Source organism: Eriocheir sinensis, chromosome 43 (assembly GCF_024679095.1).
Source record: "Eriocheir sinensis breed Jianghai 21 chromosome 43, ASM2467909v1, whole genome shotgun sequence".
NCBI lineage: Eukaryota > Metazoa > Arthropoda > Malacostraca > Decapoda > Varunidae > Eriocheir > Eriocheir sinensis.
Window position 1 is genome coordinate 12,690,148 of NC_066551.1, and position 19,902 is coordinate 12,710,049.

At 42.1% G+C, this 19,902-nt stretch overlaps 1 long non-coding RNA gene across 1 annotated transcript in view; it reads right to left on the bottom strand.

The window, feature by feature from the left end:
• LOC127010470 (uncharacterized) overlaps positions 1 to 2,904 on the bottom strand; it is a 38,968-nt gene extending 36,064 nt beyond the window's left edge. The window contains exons 1-2 of the long non-coding RNA XR_007763218.1: positions 2,585 to 2,904; positions 1,269 to 1,446 (exon numbers count right to left, since the gene is read on the bottom strand). This is a non-coding gene — a long non-coding RNA (uncharacterized LOC127010470). The remainder of the gene's footprint in view (positions 1 to 1,268; positions 1,447 to 2,584) is intronic.
• Positions 2,905 to 19,902: the final 16,998 nt, after the last annotated feature.

Sequence of the window (19,902 nt, forward strand, 5' to 3'; positions counted from 1 at the left end):
AGAGGGATTGTTGGCTTACATTTTAGTGTATGGTAGAGTGAGTTAGAGCTAGTTTTAATCTGAGAAAATGATGGTTAAATATAGGGTAATTTTTCATGTCAAGCTATCACCGGGGTCACAAAACAGTCCATGAAAAGCCCAGAGCACCTTCCACGAGAGGCTTTTCCAACAGGCACAGGGAAGATTGACCGGGTTTTCTTGGGTGACTTTACCGTTGAAGGCGTAGAGGTCGTGTCAAGCTATCACCAGGGTCACAAAACAGTCCATGAAAATCCCAGAGCAACTTCTACTGTAGTCTTTTCCAGCAAGCGATCTGAGGCCCCGAGACGTTTATAAATTCTGGCTTGAGTCTGCCTTCCCTCCCGCTACAGTAACTTGGAGCGCGGGGTCTTATCAGGAGTTATCGGCATCAACATGTACAAAACAAATGATTCTTTTCTAAGACGTAACCACGAAACTCAACAAAGCGCTCCGCTCGCTGCCAGCCTTCCTGACGCCGGGGGGCTGCTCTGGGGGCGGGGGAGGGAGGGTGGGCATTCTTAAGTGTCTCGGGGGTTCACTATACGTTTCCCAAGACGTTACGAATATGGGTCTTGGGTCACCCCTCCCCGCCCCGCCTCGCCGCGCCCCGTTACCGCCCCGCCGAAGCCACCACGCGGGGCACTGGAGGTCACGAGATACGGGTACAAAACTAACAAAGAATTCAATGCCCCTGGTGATGGCCACGGCGGGGGGAGAGGGGCCGACCACAGGGGAGCCCCCGGGGGTTGTCTGTCTTAGGTGAACAGGTTATATACAGGTATTTACAGGGACCGTGGACAAGGCCGGGGTCACGGAACGCACGCACGCACGCACGCACTCGATTTCTCTCTAAAGTACCTCCTGAAACGGCGCCACCGACTGGTGTTGAGTGGTGATAAAGTGGTGATGAAAGGGTGATGGAGTTGAGATTTGGTGGTGATGGTGGTGGTGGTTTGGAAGAAGAGGAGGAGGAGGAGGAGGAGGGGGGTAAGGATGGTGTTAAAGGGTCAGAGACATGGTGGTGGTGGTGAAAAATGGTGATGAAAAACGGTGATGAGACTGGTAAAACGAAGGGAGGAAGAGGATTACTGAAGTGGTGAGAGAGAGAGAGAGAGAGAGAGAGAGAGAGAGAGAGAGAGAGAGAGAGAGAGAGAGAGAGAGAGAGAGAGAGAGAGAGAGAGAGAGAAAAAAAAATAAATAAATATAAAAGCAAATAAATAACTACCATAAAGAAAATCCCTAGTTACCCTTGCAATGATGTGTCCCATATGCTTGAACATGTATTGTAGCAGCAGGCGGTTGGCGGTTGGCAGGCGGTTGATCAGCTGGCGCATGGCCTCGGCGCGCTCCCCGGGGTTAGGAATGATCGCTACGTCCTCAAAGTGTGGCATCATGTCCGACGTCAACACTGGCTCCGGCAACTCCCTGCAGAACGGTCATTTTTATTATTATTATTATTATTATTATTATTATTATTATTATTATTATTATTATTATTATTATTGTTATGTCCGACGGCATCACTGGCTCCGGCAACTCCCTGCAGAATGGTGATTTGGATTACCAAACCTTATCTAACCTTACCAAACCTAATCTAACCTTACCAAACCTAATCTAACCCTACCTAACCTAATCTAACCTTAGCAAACCTCATCTAACCTTACCTAACCTAATCTAACCTTACCTAACCTAATCTAACCTTACCTAACCTAATCTAACCTTATCTAACCTAATCTAACTTTACCTAACCTAATGTAACCTTACCAAACCTTATCTAACCTTACCAAACCTAATCTAACCTTACCAAACCTAATCTAACCCTACCTAACCTAATCTAACCTTACCAAACCTAATCTAACCTTACCTAACCTAATCTAACCTTACCTAACCTAATCTAACCTAATCTAACCTTGCATAACCTAATCTAACCTTACCAAACCTTATCTAACCTTATCTAACCTAATCTAACCTTACCTAACCTAATCCAACCTTACCTAACCTAATATGACCTTGCAAAACCTTAGCAAACCTAATCTACCCCTACCTAACCTAATCTAACCTTACCAAACCTTACCTAACCTAACTAACCTTACACACACACACACACACACACACACACACACACACACACACACACACACACACACAGAAACGGCAAAAGATAGAGAGAAAAATAGAAAAAAAAATCACTCATTTATATTGCAGTTGTTAGCACTGGAGCAATTGAGTGTGTTGGGTGTGATTTTGGATGAATTCGGTGTGTTGGGTATGATTCTGTAGTAATTTGTTTTGTGTTGATGTGATTTCCTAGGAGTCTGGGTCACTTGCATGGGTATATTAGTGAGCCTGGATGCAGTTTGACCCTTCCTCTGCACCTTGAACCTGTAAAACACTCGTGAAGGCCTGATTGACGTCCTTTTTAAGCTTTGGGAATAGGTTATGTGCGGCAGCCCAGAGCCAAAACAATGACTTGAGTCACTCATTCATTAATTAAGACTAATGAAACGTGTAATAATTCCTGCGATGGTCAAATAGTAGCTTGAAAATAAGGTCAAACACTCACAGTCCAGCGGCGCCCTCAGACCGGGCATGGCGCCGCAGATTACAGGTGTGGCACTGCCCTGGCACTGCGTGGGGCAGCACTGTGGGGAGCCTGACCACCTCAAGCCCTGCAGGAGGCCATGGAGGGAGCTTTGGGGCGGGCTGAGGGGCCGAGGCGGGCTGTCGGTCTTGCTCTTGCTCTTGCTGTACAGGTGACCCGTTGGAGAGTCATGCCTTCGTATCGGCACAACCTGTAATAAACAAAACAACACAAGCAGTATCCATTACAAATCTTCCAATTCCCTATTTCTTGCACACCACATCTTTGCCAGAAAACTCTTCATGGCTTCTATAAGTCTCTCTCTCTCTCTCTCTCTCTCTCTCTGTGTGTGTGTGTGTGTGTGTGTGTGTGTGTGTGTGTGTGTGTGAGACTGACTGACTTTCTTAACGGTTGGACTGACTGTCACTGACTGGCTGACTGAATAACTGACTGACTGAATGCACTGATATCCTCAAAAATGCTGTCTTACGAGGGTAGACTTATAACTATTCCTGCGCGTGAGCTCATCTTGGGGGTCAGGGGTCAAGCTGTACTTAGCCAGCTTGTCCCTACATGAAAACTACACACATCAACCTTGACCTCGAATATATTATAAACTTGAGGTCAATGCATGGATATGTAAAGGTCATAATAAATTACTTTTTGAACATAATGACATCTGTTTTCACTTTATAACACCTGTAGTAGTATATAGTAGTAGTAGTAGTAGTACGTAGTAGTAGTAGTTGATTTACAGAAAAAAACCGCTTTTATTCCTTTTTCTATTTCCCAGAGGCATTTCATCTTATGTAGAAAAGGATGAGGAAGCCGTTCATGGCCTGAAATCAACGCCCCAGGCAAAATTAACGGTGTTTGGGGGTATGGTCCCCTTTGCGAAAAACAAGAAAAGATGAATTTTATCGCTTAGTTTTTAGTATGAACTTTGAAATGGGCACCTACCCCATGCAGAAACGTCCGCCGAATCGAATGGTACTTTCAGAATTGCTTTACGATGAACGGTAATGGAGTTATTGTCATTTTACGATGTATTTTATTAGGCTATTTTTATATAAAAAAATAAAATGAAGTCATTTCCGTATTCCACCTACTCCCATTAGCCCCCCCCCCCATTACCATCAACCTCATCCCCCTTTAATTATCACCACGTAAATTACTGACCCGATTTATTCCCTATTCGACACCTGACATGACCTATTTTCGAATTCCACCTATTCCCATTAGCCCCCCCCATTACTTTTAACCCCCGTTCCCTTTAATTATCAGCACGCAATTTACTGACCCCATTTACTCCCTATTCGACACCGAACATGACCTAATTACGAATTCCACCTACTCCCATTAGCCCCCCTCCCCTATTATCGAACCCCCCGCCCTCTAATTATCATCACTCAATTTAGTGACCCCATTAACCCATTTCTCGACACCCCATATGACCTATTTCCGAATTCTAGCATCTAGATCTTCTTCCTTATCTTGAGGTCTTATATCGGAGCTATGCACGTTAACCATTGCATCGCGGAGCAAGGTCTTCTTCCTTTTCTTTTTTTGACCCATCACACAACACCCAATCTAATGAATTGCTGTTTTCATGCTCTAACCTAACTCGTGAAATCGAGTTAGGCTAAAGAAGGCCAACAATTCATAAGTATGGGTGTGTGTAATGGAAAATGATATTTCTCGCTTAGTTTTTACTCTGAATTTTGCAAAGGGTACCTAATCTTTGCTGAAACCTCCGACGAATCGAATGGTACACTCAACGGATATTGCATAAAAACTAACGGATATATTTGCATATAACTATCAGGAATGTTCTGGGAGTTTTTTGATTTACAGAAAAAAACACTTTTATTCCTTTTTCTATTTCCCAGAGGCATTTTATCTTATGTAGAAAAGGATGAGGAAGCCGTTCATGGCCTGAAATCAACGCCCCAGGCAAAATTAACGGTGTTTGGGGGTATGGTCCCCTTTGCGAAAAACAAGAAAAGATGAATTTTATCGCTTAGTTTTTAGTATGAACTTTGAAATGGGCACCTACCCCATGCAGAAACGTCCGCCGAATCGAATGGTACTTTCAGAATTGCTTTACGATGAACGCTAATGGAGTTATTGTCATTTTACGATGTATTTTATTAGGCTATTTTTATATAAAAAATAAAATGAAGCCATTTCCGTATTCCACCTACTCCCATTAGCCCCCCCCTCATTACCATCAACCTCATCACCCTCTTAATTATCACTACGCAAATTACTGACCCGATTAATTTCCTATTCGACACCTGACATGACCTATTCTCGAACTCCACCTATTCCCATTAGCCCCCCCAATTACTTTTCATCCCCGCCCCCTTTAATTATCACCACGCAATTTACTGACCCCATTTACTCCCTATTCGACACCGAACATGACCTAATTACGAATTCCACCTACTCCCAATAGCCCCCAACCTTACCCTAACCCCCCGCCCCCTCTGATTATCACCACGCTATTTACTGACCTCATATACCCAGTATTCGACACCTCACATGACCTATTTTTGAGTTTCACCTACTTCCATTAGTCCCTCCCAATTTCCGTTAACCCCCGCCCACTTTAATTATCACCACGCAATTTACTGACCCCATTTACCCCTTATTCGATACCGAACATGACCTAATTACGAATTCCAATTACTCCCATTAGCCCCCCCACATTATCATGAAACCCCGCCCACTCTAATTATCACCACTCAATTTACTGACCCCATTAACCCCTTACTCGACACCCCATATGACCCGTTTCCGAATTCTAGCATATAGATCTTCTTCTTCTTCTTGAGGCCCTATATTGGAGCTCTGCACGTTAACCAATGCATCGCGGAGCAAGGTCTTCTTCCTCTTCTTCTTTTGACCCATCACACAACACCCAATCCTATGAATTGCTGTTTTCTTACTCTAACCTAGCTCGTGAAATCGAGTTAGGCTAGGCTAATGGATCAGCAATTCAAAAATATGAGTGTTGTGTCGACGTGTATGGAAAATGTGATATTTTTCGCTTAGTTTTTACTCTGAACTTTGCAAAGGGTACCTAATCGATGCAGAAAACTCCGACGAATCGAATGGTACACTCAGAATTGCTCTAAGATAAAAACTAACGGATATATTTGCATATAACTATCAGGAATGTTCGGGGATTTTTTTGATTTACAGAAAAAACCGCTTTTATTCCTTTTTCTATTTCCCAGAGGCATTTCATCTTATGTAGAAAAGGATGAGGAAGCCGTTCATGGCCTGAAATCAACGCCCCAGGCAAAATTAACGGTGTTTGGGGGTATGGTCCCTTTGCGAAAAACAAGAAAAGATGAATTTTATCGCTTAGTTTTTAGTATGAACTTTGAAATGGGCACCTACCCCATGCAGAAACGTCCGCCGAATCGAATGGTACTTTCAGAATTGCTTTACGATGAACGCTAATGGAGTTATTGTCATTTTACGATGTATTTTATTAGGCTATTTTTATATAAAAAAATAAAATGAAGCCATTTCCGTATTCCACCTACTCCCATTAGCCCGCCCCATTACCATCAACCTCATCCCCCTTTAATTATCACCACGCAAATTACTGACCCGATTTATTCCCTATTCGACACCTGACATGACCTATTTTCGAATTCCACCTATTCCCATTAGCCCCCCCCCCTTTACTTTTCACCGCCGCCCCCTTTAATTATCACCACTCAATTTACTGACCCCATTTAATCCCTATTCGACACCGAACATGGCCTAATTACGATTTCCACCTACTCCCAATAGCCCCACTTTTACCCCTTCTGATCATCACCACACAATTTGCTGACCCCATTTACCTAGTATTCGACACCTCACATGACCTCTTTTCGAATTTCACCTACTCCCATTAGCCCTCCCTAATTACCGTTAACCCCGCCCCTTTTACTTATCACCACAAGATTTACTGACCCCATTTACCCCTTATTCGATACCGAACATGACCTAATTACGAATTCCAAATACTCCCATTAGCCCCCCTTACATTATCATGAACCTCCGCCGCCTCTAATTATCACCACGCAATTTACTGACCCCATTAACCCCCTACTCGACACCCCATATGACCTATTTCCGAATTCTAGCATCTAGATCTTCTTTCTCTTCTTGAGGCCTTATAACGGAGCTATGCACGGTAACCACTGCATCGCGGAGCAAGGTCTTCTTCCTCTTCTTCTTTTGACCCATCACACAACACCCAATCTTATGAATTGCTGTTTTCTTACTCTAACCTAACTCGTGAAATCGAGTTAGGCTAATGGAACAGCAATTCATAAGTATGGGTGTTGTGTCGACGTGTATGGAAAATGTGATATTTCTCGCTTAGTTTTTACTCTGAACTTTGCAAAGGGTACCTAATCGATGCAGAAAACTCCGACGAATCGAATGGTACACTCAGAATTGCTCTAAGATAAAAACTAACGGATATATTTGCATATAACTATCAGGAATGTTCGGGGATTTTTTTGATTTACAGAAAAAACCGCTTTTATTCCTTTTTCTATTTCCCAGAGGCATTTCATCTTATGTAGAAAAGGATGAGGAAGCCGTTCATGGCCTGAAATCAACGCCCCAGGCAAAATTAACGGTGTTTGGGGGTATGGTCCCCTTTGCGAAAAACAAGAAAAGATGAATTTTATCGCTTAGTTTTTAGTATGAACTTTGAAATGGGCACCTACCCCATGCAGAAACGTCCGCCGAATCGAATGGTACTTTCAGAATTGCTTTACGATGAACGCTAATGGAGTTATTGTCATTTTACGATGTATTTTATTAGGCTATTTTTATATAAAAAATAAAATGAAGTCATTTCCGTATTCCACCTACTCCCATTAGACCCCCCCCTTACCATCAACCTCATCCCTCTTTAATTATCACCACGTAAATTACTGACCCGATTTAATCCCTATTCGACACCTGACATGACCTATTTTCGAATTCCACCTATTCCCATTAGCCCCCCCAATTACTTTTCACCCCCGCCCCCTTTAATTATCACCACGCAATTTACTGACCCCATTTACCCCTTATTCGATACCGAACATGACCTAATTACGAATTCCAATTACTCCCATTAGCCATCCCACATTATCATGAACCTCCGCCCCTCTAATTATCACCACGCAATTTACTGACCCCATTAACCCCCTACTCGACACCCCATATGACCTATTTCCGAATTCTAGTATCTAGATCTTCTTCCTCTTCTTGAGGCCTTATAACGGAGCTATGCACAGTAACCACTGCATCGCGGAGCAAGGTCTTCTTCCTCTTCTTCTTTTGACCCATCACACAACACCCAATCTTATGAATTGCTGTTTTCTTACTCTAACCTAACTCGTGAAATCGAGTTAGGTTAGGCTAATGGAACAGCAATTCATAAGTATGGGTGTTGTGTCGACGTGTATGGAAAATGTGATATTTCTCGCTTAGTTTTTACTCTGAACTTTGCAAAGGGTACCTAATCGATGCAGAAAACTCCGACGAATCGAATGGTACACTCAGAATTGCTCTAAGATAAAAACTAACGGATATATTTGCATATAACTATCAGGAATGTTCGGGGATTTTTTTGATTTACAGAAAAAACCGCTTTTATTCCTTTTTCTATTTCCCAGAGGCATTTCATCTTATGTAGAAAAGGATGAGGAAGCCGTTCATGGCCTGAAATCAACGCCCCAGGCAAAATTAACGGTGTTTGGGGGTATGGTCCCTTTTGCGAAAAACAAGAAAAGATGAATTTTATCGATTAGTTTTTAGTATAAACTTTAAAGTGGGCACCTACCCCATGCATAAACGTCCGCCGAATCGAATGGTGCTTTCAGAACTGCTTTACGATGAACGCTAATGGAGTTATTGTCATTTTACGATGTATTTTATTACGCTTTTTTATGTAAATAAAAAAATGAAGTCATCTCCGTATTCCACCTACTCCCATTAGCCCCCTACATTACCATCAACCTCATTCCCCTTTAATTATCAGAACGCAAATTACTGACCCGATTTATTCCCTATTCGACACCTGCCATGACCTATTTTCGAATTCCACCTATTGCCATTAGCCCACTCCATTACTTTTCACCCCCGCCCCCTTTAATTATCACCACGCAATTTACTGACCTCATTTACCCCTTATTCGATACCGAACATGACCTAACTACGAATTCTACGTACTCCCATTAGCTCACCCCACATTATCATGAAACCCCGCCCACTCTAATTATCACCACTCAATTTACTGACCCCATTAACCCCTTACTCGACACCCCATATGACCTATTTCCGAATTCTAGCATCTAGATCTTCTTTCTCTTCTTGAGGCCTTATAACGGAGCTATGCACGGTAACCACTGCATCGCGGAGCAAGGTCTTCTTCCTCTTCTTCTTTTGACCCATCCCACAACACCCAATCTTATGAATTGCTGTTTTCTTACTCTAACCTAACTCGTGAAATCGAGTTAGGTTAGGCTAATGGAACAGCAATTCATAAGTATGGGTGTTGTGTCGACGTGTATGGAAAATGTGATATTTCTCGCTTAGTTTTTACTCTGAACTTTGCAAAGGGTACCTAATCGATGCAGAAAACTCCGACGAATCGAATGGTACACTCAGAATTGCTCTAAGATAAAAACTAACGGATATATTTGCATATAACTATCAGGAATGTTCGGGATTTTTTTGATTTACAGAAAAAACCGCTTTTATTCCTTTTTCTATTTCCCAGAGGCATTTCATCTTATGTAGAAAAGGATGAGGAAGCCGTTCATGGCCTGAAATCAACGCCCCAGGCAAAATTAACGGTGTTTGGGGGTATGGTCCCTTTGCGAAAAACAAGAAAAGATGAATTTTATCGCTTAGTTTTTAGTATGAACTTTGAAATGGGCACCTACCCCATGCAGAAACGTCCGCCGAATCGAATGGTACTTTCAGAATTGCTTTACGATGAACGCTAATGGAGTTATTGTTATTTTACGATGTATTTTATTAGGCTATTTTTATATAAAAAAAATAAAATGAAGCCATTTCCGTATTCCACGTACTCCCATTAGCCCCCCACATTACGATCAACCTCATCCCCCTTTAATTATCACCACGCAAATTACTGACCCGATTTATTCCCTATTCGACACCTGACATGACCTATTTTCGAATTCCACCTATTCCCATTAGCCCCCCCCCATTACTTTTCACCCCCGCCCCCTTTAATTATCACCACGCAATTTACTGACCCCATTTACTCCCTATTCGACACCGAACATGACCTAATTACGAATTCTACCTACTCCCAATAGCCCCCAACCTTACCCTAATCCCCCGCCCCTTCTGATTATCACCATGCAATTTACTGACCCCATTTACCCAGTATTCGACACCTCACATGACCTATTTTCGAGTTTCACCTACTCCCATTAGCCCCCCCCAATTACCGTTAACCCCGCCCCCTTTAATTATCACCACGCAAATTACTGACCCCATTTACCCCTTATTCGATACCGAAGATGACCTAATTACGAATTCCATTTACTCCCATTAGCCCCCCCCACATTATCATGAATCACCGCCCTCTAAAATTATTACCACGCAATTTACTGACCCCATTAACCCCTACTCGACACCCAATATGACCTATTTCCGAATTCTAGCATCTAGATCTTCTTTCTCTTCTTGAGGCCTTATAACGGAGCTATGCACGGTAACCACTGCATCGCGGAGCAAGGTCTTCTTCCTCTTCTTCTTTTGACCCATCACACAACACCCAATCTTATGAATTGCTGTTTTCTTACTCTAACCTAACTCGTGAAATCGAGTTAGGTTAGGCTAATGGAACAGCAATTCATAAGTATGGGTGTTGTGTCGACGTGTATGGAAAATGTGATATTTCTCGCTTAGTTTTTACTCTGAACTTTGCAAAGGGTACCTAATTGATGCTGCAAACTCCGACGAATCGAATGTTCAACTCAGAATTGCTCTAAGATAAAAAGTAACGGTTATATTTGCATATAACTATGAGGAATGATCGGGTATTTTTTTGATTTACAGAAAAAACGCTTTTATTCCTTTTTCTATTTCCCAGAGGCATTTCATCTTATGTAGAAAAGGATGAGGAAGCCGTTCATGGCCTGAAATCAACGCCCCAGGCAAAATTAACGGTGTTTGGGGGTATGGTCCCTTTGCGAAAAACAAGAAAAGATGAATTTTATCGCTTAGTTTTTAGTATGAACTTTGAAATGGGCACCTACCCCATGCAGAAACGTCCGCCGAATCGAATGGTACTTTCAGAATTGCTTTACGATGAACGCTAATGGAGTTATTGTCATTTTACGATGTATTTTATTAGGCTATTTTTATATAAAAAAAAAATGAAGCCATTTCCGTATTCCACCTACTCCCATTAGCCCTCCCTCCCCTCCCATTACCATCAACCTCATTCCCCTTTAATTATCACAACGCAAATTACTGACCAGATTTATTTCCTATGCGAATCATGACATGACCTATTTTCGAATTCCACCCATTCTTATTAGCCCCCCCAATTACTTTTCACCCCCTCCTCCTTTAATTATCACCACGCAATTTATTGACCCCATTTACTCCCTATTCGACACCGAACATGACCTAATTACGAATTCCACCTACTCCCAATAGCCCCCCCCTTACCTTAACCCCCCGCCCCCTCTGATCATCACCACACAATTTACTGAACCCATTTACCAGTATTCAAAAACTCACATGACCTATTTTCGAGTTTCACCTACTCCCATTAGCCACCCCATTACCGTTAACCCCCGCCCCCTTTAAATATCACCAAGGAATTTAGTGACCCCATTTACCCCTTATTCGATACCGAACATGACCTAACTACGAATTCCACGTACTCCCATTAGCTCACCCCACATTATCATGAAACCCCGCCCACTCTAATTATCATCACTCAATTTACTGACCCCATTAACCCCCTACTCGATACCCCATTTGACCCGTTTCCGAATTCTAGCATCTAGCATCTTCTGGAGGCCTTATATTGGAGCTCTGCACGTTAACCAATGCATCACGGAGCAAGGTCTTCTTCCTCTTCTTCTTTTGACCCATCACACAACACCCAATCTTATGAATTGCTGTTTTTTTTACTCTAACCTAACTCGTGAAATCGAGTTAGGTTAGGCTAATGGAACAGCAATTCATAAGTATGGGTGTTGTGTCGACGTGTATGGAAAATGTGATATTTCTCGCTTAGTTTTTACTCTGAACTTTGCAAAGGGTACCTAATCGATGCAGAAAACTCCGACGAATCGAATGGTACACTCAGAATTGCTCTAAGATAAAAACTAACGGATATATTTGCATATAACTATCAGGAATGTTCGGGGATTTTTTTGATTTACAGAAAAAAACCGCTTTTATTCCTTTTTCTATTTCCCAGAGGCATTTCATCTTATGTAGAAAAGGATGAGGAAGCCGTTCATGGCCTGAAATCAACGCCCCAGGCAAAATTAACGGTGTTTGGGGGTATGGTCCCCTTTGCGAAAAACAAGAAAAGATGAATTTTATCGCTTAGTTTTTAGTATGAACTTTGAAATGGGCACCTACCCCATGCAGAAACGTCCGCCGAATCGAATGGTACTTTCAGAATTGCTTTACGATGAACGCTAATGGAGTTATTGTCATTTTACGATGTATTTTATTAGGCTATTTTTATTAAAAAAAAAATGAAGCCATTTCCGTATTCCACCTACTCCCATTAGCCCCCTACATTACGATCAACCTCATCCCCCTTTAATTATCACCACGCAAATTACTGACCCGATTTATTCCCTATTCGACACCTGACATGACCTATTTTCGAATTCCACCTATTCCCATTAACCCCCCCCCCTTACTTTTCACCCCCGTCTCCTTTAATTATCACCAAGCAGTTTACTGACCCCATTTACTCCCTATTCGACACCGAACATGACCTAATTACGAATTCCACCTACTCCCAATAGCCCTCCCCCTTACCCTAACCCCCCGCCCCCTCTGATTATCACCACGCAATTTACTGACCCCATTTAACCAGTATTCGACACCTCACATGACCTATTTTCGAGTTTCATCTACTCCCATTAGCCCCCCACAAATTACCGTTAACCCCTGCCCCCTTTAATTATCACCACGCAATTTACTGACCCCATTTACCTCTTATTCGATACCGAACATGACCTAATTACGAATTCCAATTACTCTGATTAGCCCACCCAAAATTATCATGAACGCCCGCCCACTATAATTATCACCACGCAATTTACTGACCCCATTAACCCATTACTCGACACCCCATATGACCTATTTCCGAATTCTAGTATCTAGATCTTCTTCCTATTCTTGAGGCCTTATAACGGAGCTATGCACAGTAACCACTGCATTGCGGAGCAAGGTCTTCTTCCTCTTCTTCTTTTGACCCATCCCACAACACCCAATCTTATGAATTGCTGTTTTCTTACTCTAACCTAACTCGTGAAATCGAGTTAGGTTAGGCTAATGGAACAGCAATTCATAAGTATGGGTGTTGTGTCGACGTGTATGGAAAATGTGATATTTCTCGCTTAGTTTTTACTCTGAACTTTGCAAAGGGTACCTAATCGATGCAGAAAACTCCGACGAATCGAATGGTACACTCAGAATTGCTCTAAGAAAAACTAACGGATATATTTGCATATAACTATCAGGAATGTTCGGGGATTTTTTTGATTTACAGAAAAAACCGCTTTTATTCCTTTTTCTATTTCCCAGAGGCATTTCATCTTATGTAGAAAAGGATGAGGAAGCCGTTCATGGCCTGAAATCAACGCCCCAGGCAAAATTAACGGTGTTTGGGGTATGGTCCTCTTTGCGAAAAACAAGAAAAGATGAATTTTATCGCTTAGTTTTTAGTATGAACTTTGAAATGGGCACCTACCCCATGCAGAAACGTCCGCCGAATCGAATGGTACTTTCAGAATTGCTTTACGATGAACGCTAATGGAGTTATTGTCATTTTACGATGTATTTTATTAGGCTATTTTTATATAAAAAAAAAAATAAAGCCATTTCCGTATTCCACCTACTCCCATTAGCCCCCCCGTTACCATCAACCTCATCCCCCTTTAATTATCACCACGCAAATTACTGACCCGATTTATTCCCTATTCGACACCTGACATTACCTGTTTTCGAATTCCACCTATTCCCATTAGCCCCACCACATTACTTGTCACCCTTGCCCCCTCTAATTATCACCACGCAGTTTACTGACCCCATTTTTTCTCTATTCGACACCGAACATGACCTAATTACGAATTCCACCTACTCCCAATAGCCCCCTCCCCTTATCCTAATCCCCCGCACCCTCTGATCATCACCACACAATTTACTGACCCCATTTACCCAGTATTCGACACTTCACATGACCTATTTTTGAATTTCACCTACTCCCATTAGCCCCCCCAAATTGCCGTTAACCCCGCCCCCTTTAATTATCACCACGCAATTTACTGACCCCTTATTCTATACCGAACATGACCTAATTACTAATTCCAACTACTCCCATTAGCCCCCCACATTATTATCATGAAACCTCCCTCTAATTATCGCCACGCAATTTACTGACCCCATTAGCCCCCTTCTCGACACCCCATATGACCTATTTCCGAATTCTAGCATCTAGATCTTCTTCCTCTTTTTGAGGCCTTATAACGGAGCTATGCACAGTAATCACTGCCTCGCGGAGCAAGGTCTTCTTCCTCTTCTTTTGACCCATCCCACAACACCCAATCTTATGAATTGCTGTTTTCTTACTCTAACCTAACTCGTGAAATCGAGTTAGGTTAGGCTAATGGAACAGCAATTCATAAGTATGGGTGTTGTGTCGACGTGTATGGAAAATGTGATATTTCTCGCTTAGTTTTTACTCTGAACTTTGCAAAGGGTACCTAATCGATGCAGAAAACTCCGACGAATCGAATGGTACACTCAGAATTGCTCTAAGATAAAAACTAACGGATATATTTGCATATAACTATCAGGAATGTTCGGGATTATTTTTGATTTACAGAAAAAACCGCTTTTATTCCTTTTTCTATTTCCCAGAGGCATTTCATCTTATGTAGAAAAGGATGAGGAAGCCGTTCATGGCCTGAAATCAACGCCCCAGGCAAAATTAACGGTGTTTGGGGGTATGGTCCCCTTTGCGAAAAACAAGAAAAGATGAATTTTATCGCTTAGTTTTTAGTATGAACTTTGAAATGGGCACCTACCCCATGCAGAAACGTCCGCCGAATCGAACGGTACTTTCAGAATTGCTTTACGATGAACGCTAATGGAGTTATTGTCATTTTACGATGTATTTTATTAGGCTATTTTTATATTAAAAAATAAAACGAAGTCATTTCCGTATTCCACCTACTCCCATTAGCCCTCCCCCATTACCATCAACCTCATCCCCCTTTAATTATCACCACGTAAATTACTGACCCGATTTATTCCCTATTCGACACCTGACATGACCTATTTTCGAATTCCACCTATTCCCATTAGCCCCCAAATTACTTCTCACCCTTGCCACCATTAATTATCACCACGCAATTTACTGACCCCATTTACTCCCTATTCGACACCGAACATGACCTAATTACGAATTCCACCTACTCCAAATAGCCCTCCCCCCTTACTCTAGCCCCCCGCCCCCTTTAATTATTACCACGCAATTTACTGACCCCATTTACCCCTTATTCGATACCGAACATGACCTAATTACGAATTCCACCTACTCCCATAAGCTCCCCCCACATTATCATGAGTCCCCGCCCACTCTAATTATCACCACGTAATTTACTGACCACATTAACCCCCTATTCGACACCCCATATGACCTATTTCCGAATTCTAGTATCTAGATCTTCTTCCTCTTCTTGAGGCCTTATAACGGAGCTATGCACAGTAACCACTGCAAGGTCTTCTTCCTCTTCTTCTTTTGACCCATCCCACAACACCCAATCTTATGAATTGCTGTTTTCTTACTCTAACCTAACTCGTGAAATCGAGTTAGGTTAGGCTAATGGAACAGCAATTCATAAGTATGGGTGTTGTGTCGACGTGTATGGAAAATGTGATATTTCTCGCTTAGTTTTTACTCTGAACTTTGCAAAGGGTACCTAATCGATGCAGAAAACTCCGACGAATCGAATGGTACACTCAGAATTGCTCTAAGATAAAAACTAACGGATATATTTGCATATAACTATCAGGAATGTTCGGGGATTTTTTTGATTTACAGAAAAAAAAGCGCTTTTATTCCTTTTTCTATTCCCAGAGGCATTTCATCTTATGTAGAAAAGGATGAGGAAGCCGTTCATGGCCTGAAATCAACGCCCCAGGCAAAATTAACGGTGTTTGGGGGTATGGTCCCCTTTGCGAAAAACAAGAAAAGATGAATTTTATCGCTTAGTTTTTAGTATGAACTTTGAAATGGGCACCTACCCCATGCAGAAACGTCCGCCGAATCGAATGGTACTTTCAGAATTGCTTTACGATGAACGCTAATGGAGTTATTGTCATTTTACGATGTATTTTATTAGGCTATTTTTATAAAAATAAAATAAAATGAAGCCATTTCCGTATTCCACCTACTCCCATTAGCCCCCCACATTACCATCAACCTCATCCCCCTTTAATTATCACCACGCAAATTACTGACCCGATTTATTCCCTATTCGACACCTGACATGACCTATTTTCGAATTCCACCGATTCCAATTATCTCCCCCCCATTACTTTTCACCACCGCCCCCTTTAATTATCACCACGCAATTTACTGACCCCATTTACTCCCTATTCGACACCGAACATGACCTAATTACGAATTCCACCTACTCCCAATAGCCCTCCCCCTTACCCTAACCCCCCGCCCCCTCTGATTATCACCACGCAATTTACTGACCCCATTTAACCAGTATTCGACACCTCACATGACCTATTTTGAGTTTCACCTACTCCCATTAGCCCCCCCAATTACCGTTAACCCCTCCCCCTTTAATTATCACTACTCAATTTACTGACCCCATTTACCCCTTATTCGATACCGAACATGACCTAATTACGAATTCCAATTACTCCCATTAGCCCCCCCCCCCATTATCAATAACCCTGCCCTATCTTATTATCACCACGGAATTTACTGATCCAATTAACCCCTACTCGACACCTCATGTGACCTATTTCCGAATTCAAGCATCTAGATCTTCTTTCTCTTCTTGAGGTCTTATAACGAAGCTATGCACAGTAACCACTGCATTGCGGGGCAAGGTCTTCCTCTTCTTCTTTTGACCCATCCAACAACACCCAATCTTATGAATTGCTGTTTTCTTACTCTAACCTAACTCGTGAAATCGAGTTAGGTTAGGCTAATGGAACAGCAATTCATAAGTATGGGTGTTGTGTCGACGTGTATGGAAAATGTGATATTTCTCGCTTAGTTTTTACTCTGAACTTTGCAAAGGGTACCTAATCGATGCAGAAAACTCCGACGAATCGAATGGTACACTCAGAATTGCTCTAAGATAAAAACTAACGGGTATATTTGCATATAACTATCAGGAATGTTCGGGGATTTTTTTGTTTTACAGAAAACCGCTTTTATTCCTTTTTATATTTCCCAGAGGCATTTCATCTTATGTAGAAAAGGATGAGGAAGCCGTTCATGGCCTGAAATCAACGCCCCAGGCAAAATTAACGGTGTTTGGGGTATGGTCCCCTTTGCGAAAAACAAGAAAAGATGAATTTTATCGCTTAGTTTTTAGTATGAACTTTGAAGTGGGCACCTACCCCATGCAGAAACGTTCGCCGAATCGAATGGTACTTTCAGAATTGCTTTACGATGAACGCGAATGGAGTTATTTTCATTTTACGATGTATTTTATTAGGCTATTTTTATAAAAATAAAATAAAATGAAGCCATTTCCGTATTCCACCTACTCCCATTAACCCCCTACATTACGATCAACCTCATCCCCCTTTAATTATCACCACGCAAATTACTGACCCGATTTATTCCCTATTCGACACCTGACATGACCTATTTTCGAATTCCACCTATTCCAATTATCCCCCCCCCCATTACTTTTCACCACCGCCCCCTTTAATTATCACCACGCAATTTACTGACCCCATTTACTCCCTATTCGACACCGAACATGATTTAATTACGAATTCCACCTACTCTCAATAGCCACCCCTTTTACCCTAGCCCATCGGCCCCTCTGATTATCACCACGCAATTTACTGACCCCATTTAACCAGTATTCGACACCTCACATGACCTATTTTCGATTTACACCTACTGCCATTAGCCCCCCCAATTACCGTTAACCCCCGCCCTCTTTAATTATCACCACGCAATTTACTGACCCCATTTAACCCTTATTCGATACCGAACATGACCTAATTACGAATTCCAATTACTCCCATTAGCACCCCCCCATTATCATGAGCCCCAGCCCTATCTAATTATCACCACACAATTTACTGACCCCATTAACCCCCTACTCGATATCCCATATGACCTATTTCCGAGTTGTAGCATCTTGATATTCTTTCTCTTCTTGAGGCCTTATAACGGAGCTCTTCACGGTAACCACTGCATCGCGGAGCAAGGTCTTCTTCCTTTTCTTCTTTTGACCCATCCCACAACACCCAATCTTATGAATTGCTGTTTTCTTTCTCTAACCTAACTCGTGAAATCGAGTTAGGTTAGCTTAATTGAACAGCAATTCATAAGTATGGGTGTTGCTTCGACGTGTATGGAAAATGTGATATTTCTCGCTTAGTTTTTACTCTGAACCTTGCAAAGGGTACCTAATCGATGCAGAAAACTCCGACGAATCGATTGGTATACTCAGAATTGCTGTAAGATAAAAACGGATATATTTGCATATAACTATCAGGAATGTTCGGGGATTTTTTTGATTTACAGAAAAAAACCGCTTTTATTCCTTTTTCTATTTCCCAGAGGCATTTCATCTTATGTAGAAAAGGATGAGGAAGCCGTTCATGGCCTGAAATCAACGCCCCAGGCAAAATTAATGGTGTTTGGGGGTATGGTATCCTTTGCGAAAAACAAGAAAAGATGAAATTTATCGCTTAGTTTTTAGTATGAACTTTGAAATGGGCACCTACCCCATGCAGAAACGTCCGCCGAATCGAATGGTACTTTCAGAATTGCTTTACGATGAACGCTAATGGAGTTATTGTCATTTTACGATGTATTTTATTAGGCTATTTTTATAAAAAAAAAAAAAATGAAGCCATTTCCGTATTCCACCTACTCCCATTAGCCCCCAACATTACGATCAACCCCATCCCCCTTTAATTATCACCACGCAAATTACTGACCTGATTTGTTCCCTATTCGACACCTAAGATGACCTATTTCCGAATTTCACCTATTCCAATTAGCCTCCCTCCCCATTACTTTTCACCCCTCCCTCTTTAATTATCAACACGCAATTTACTGATCCCATTTACTCCCTATTCGACACCGAACATGACCTAATTACGAATTCCACCTACTCCCGATAGCCCCCCCCCTTATCCTAACCCCCCGCCCCTTCTGATCATCACCACGTAATTTGCTGACCCCATTTACCCAGTATTCGACACCTCACATGACCTATTTTCGAGTTTCGCCTACTACCATTAGCCCCCCACAATTACCGTTAACCTTCGCCCCCTTTAATTATCACCATGCAATTTACTGAACCCATTTATCACTTATTCGATACCGAAGATGACCTATTTTCGAGTTTCACCTACTCCCATTAGCCCCCACATTATTATGAACCCCCATCCCCTCTAATTATCACCACGCAATTTACTGACCCCATTAACCCCCTACTCGACACCCCATATGACCTATTTCCGAATTCTAGCATCTAGATCTTCTTCCTCTTCTTGAGGCCTTATAACGGAGCTATGCACGGTAACCACTGCATCGCGGAACAAGGTCTTCTTCCTCTTCTTCTTTTGACCCATCAAACAACACCCAATCTTATGAATTGCTGTTTTCTTACTCTAACCTAACTCGTGAAATCGAGTTAGGTTAGGCTAATGGAACAGCAATTCATAAGTATGGGTGTTGTGTCGACGTGTATGGAAAATGTGATATTTCTCGCTTAGTTTTTACTCTGAACTTTGCAAAGGGTACCTAATCGATGCAGAAAACTCCG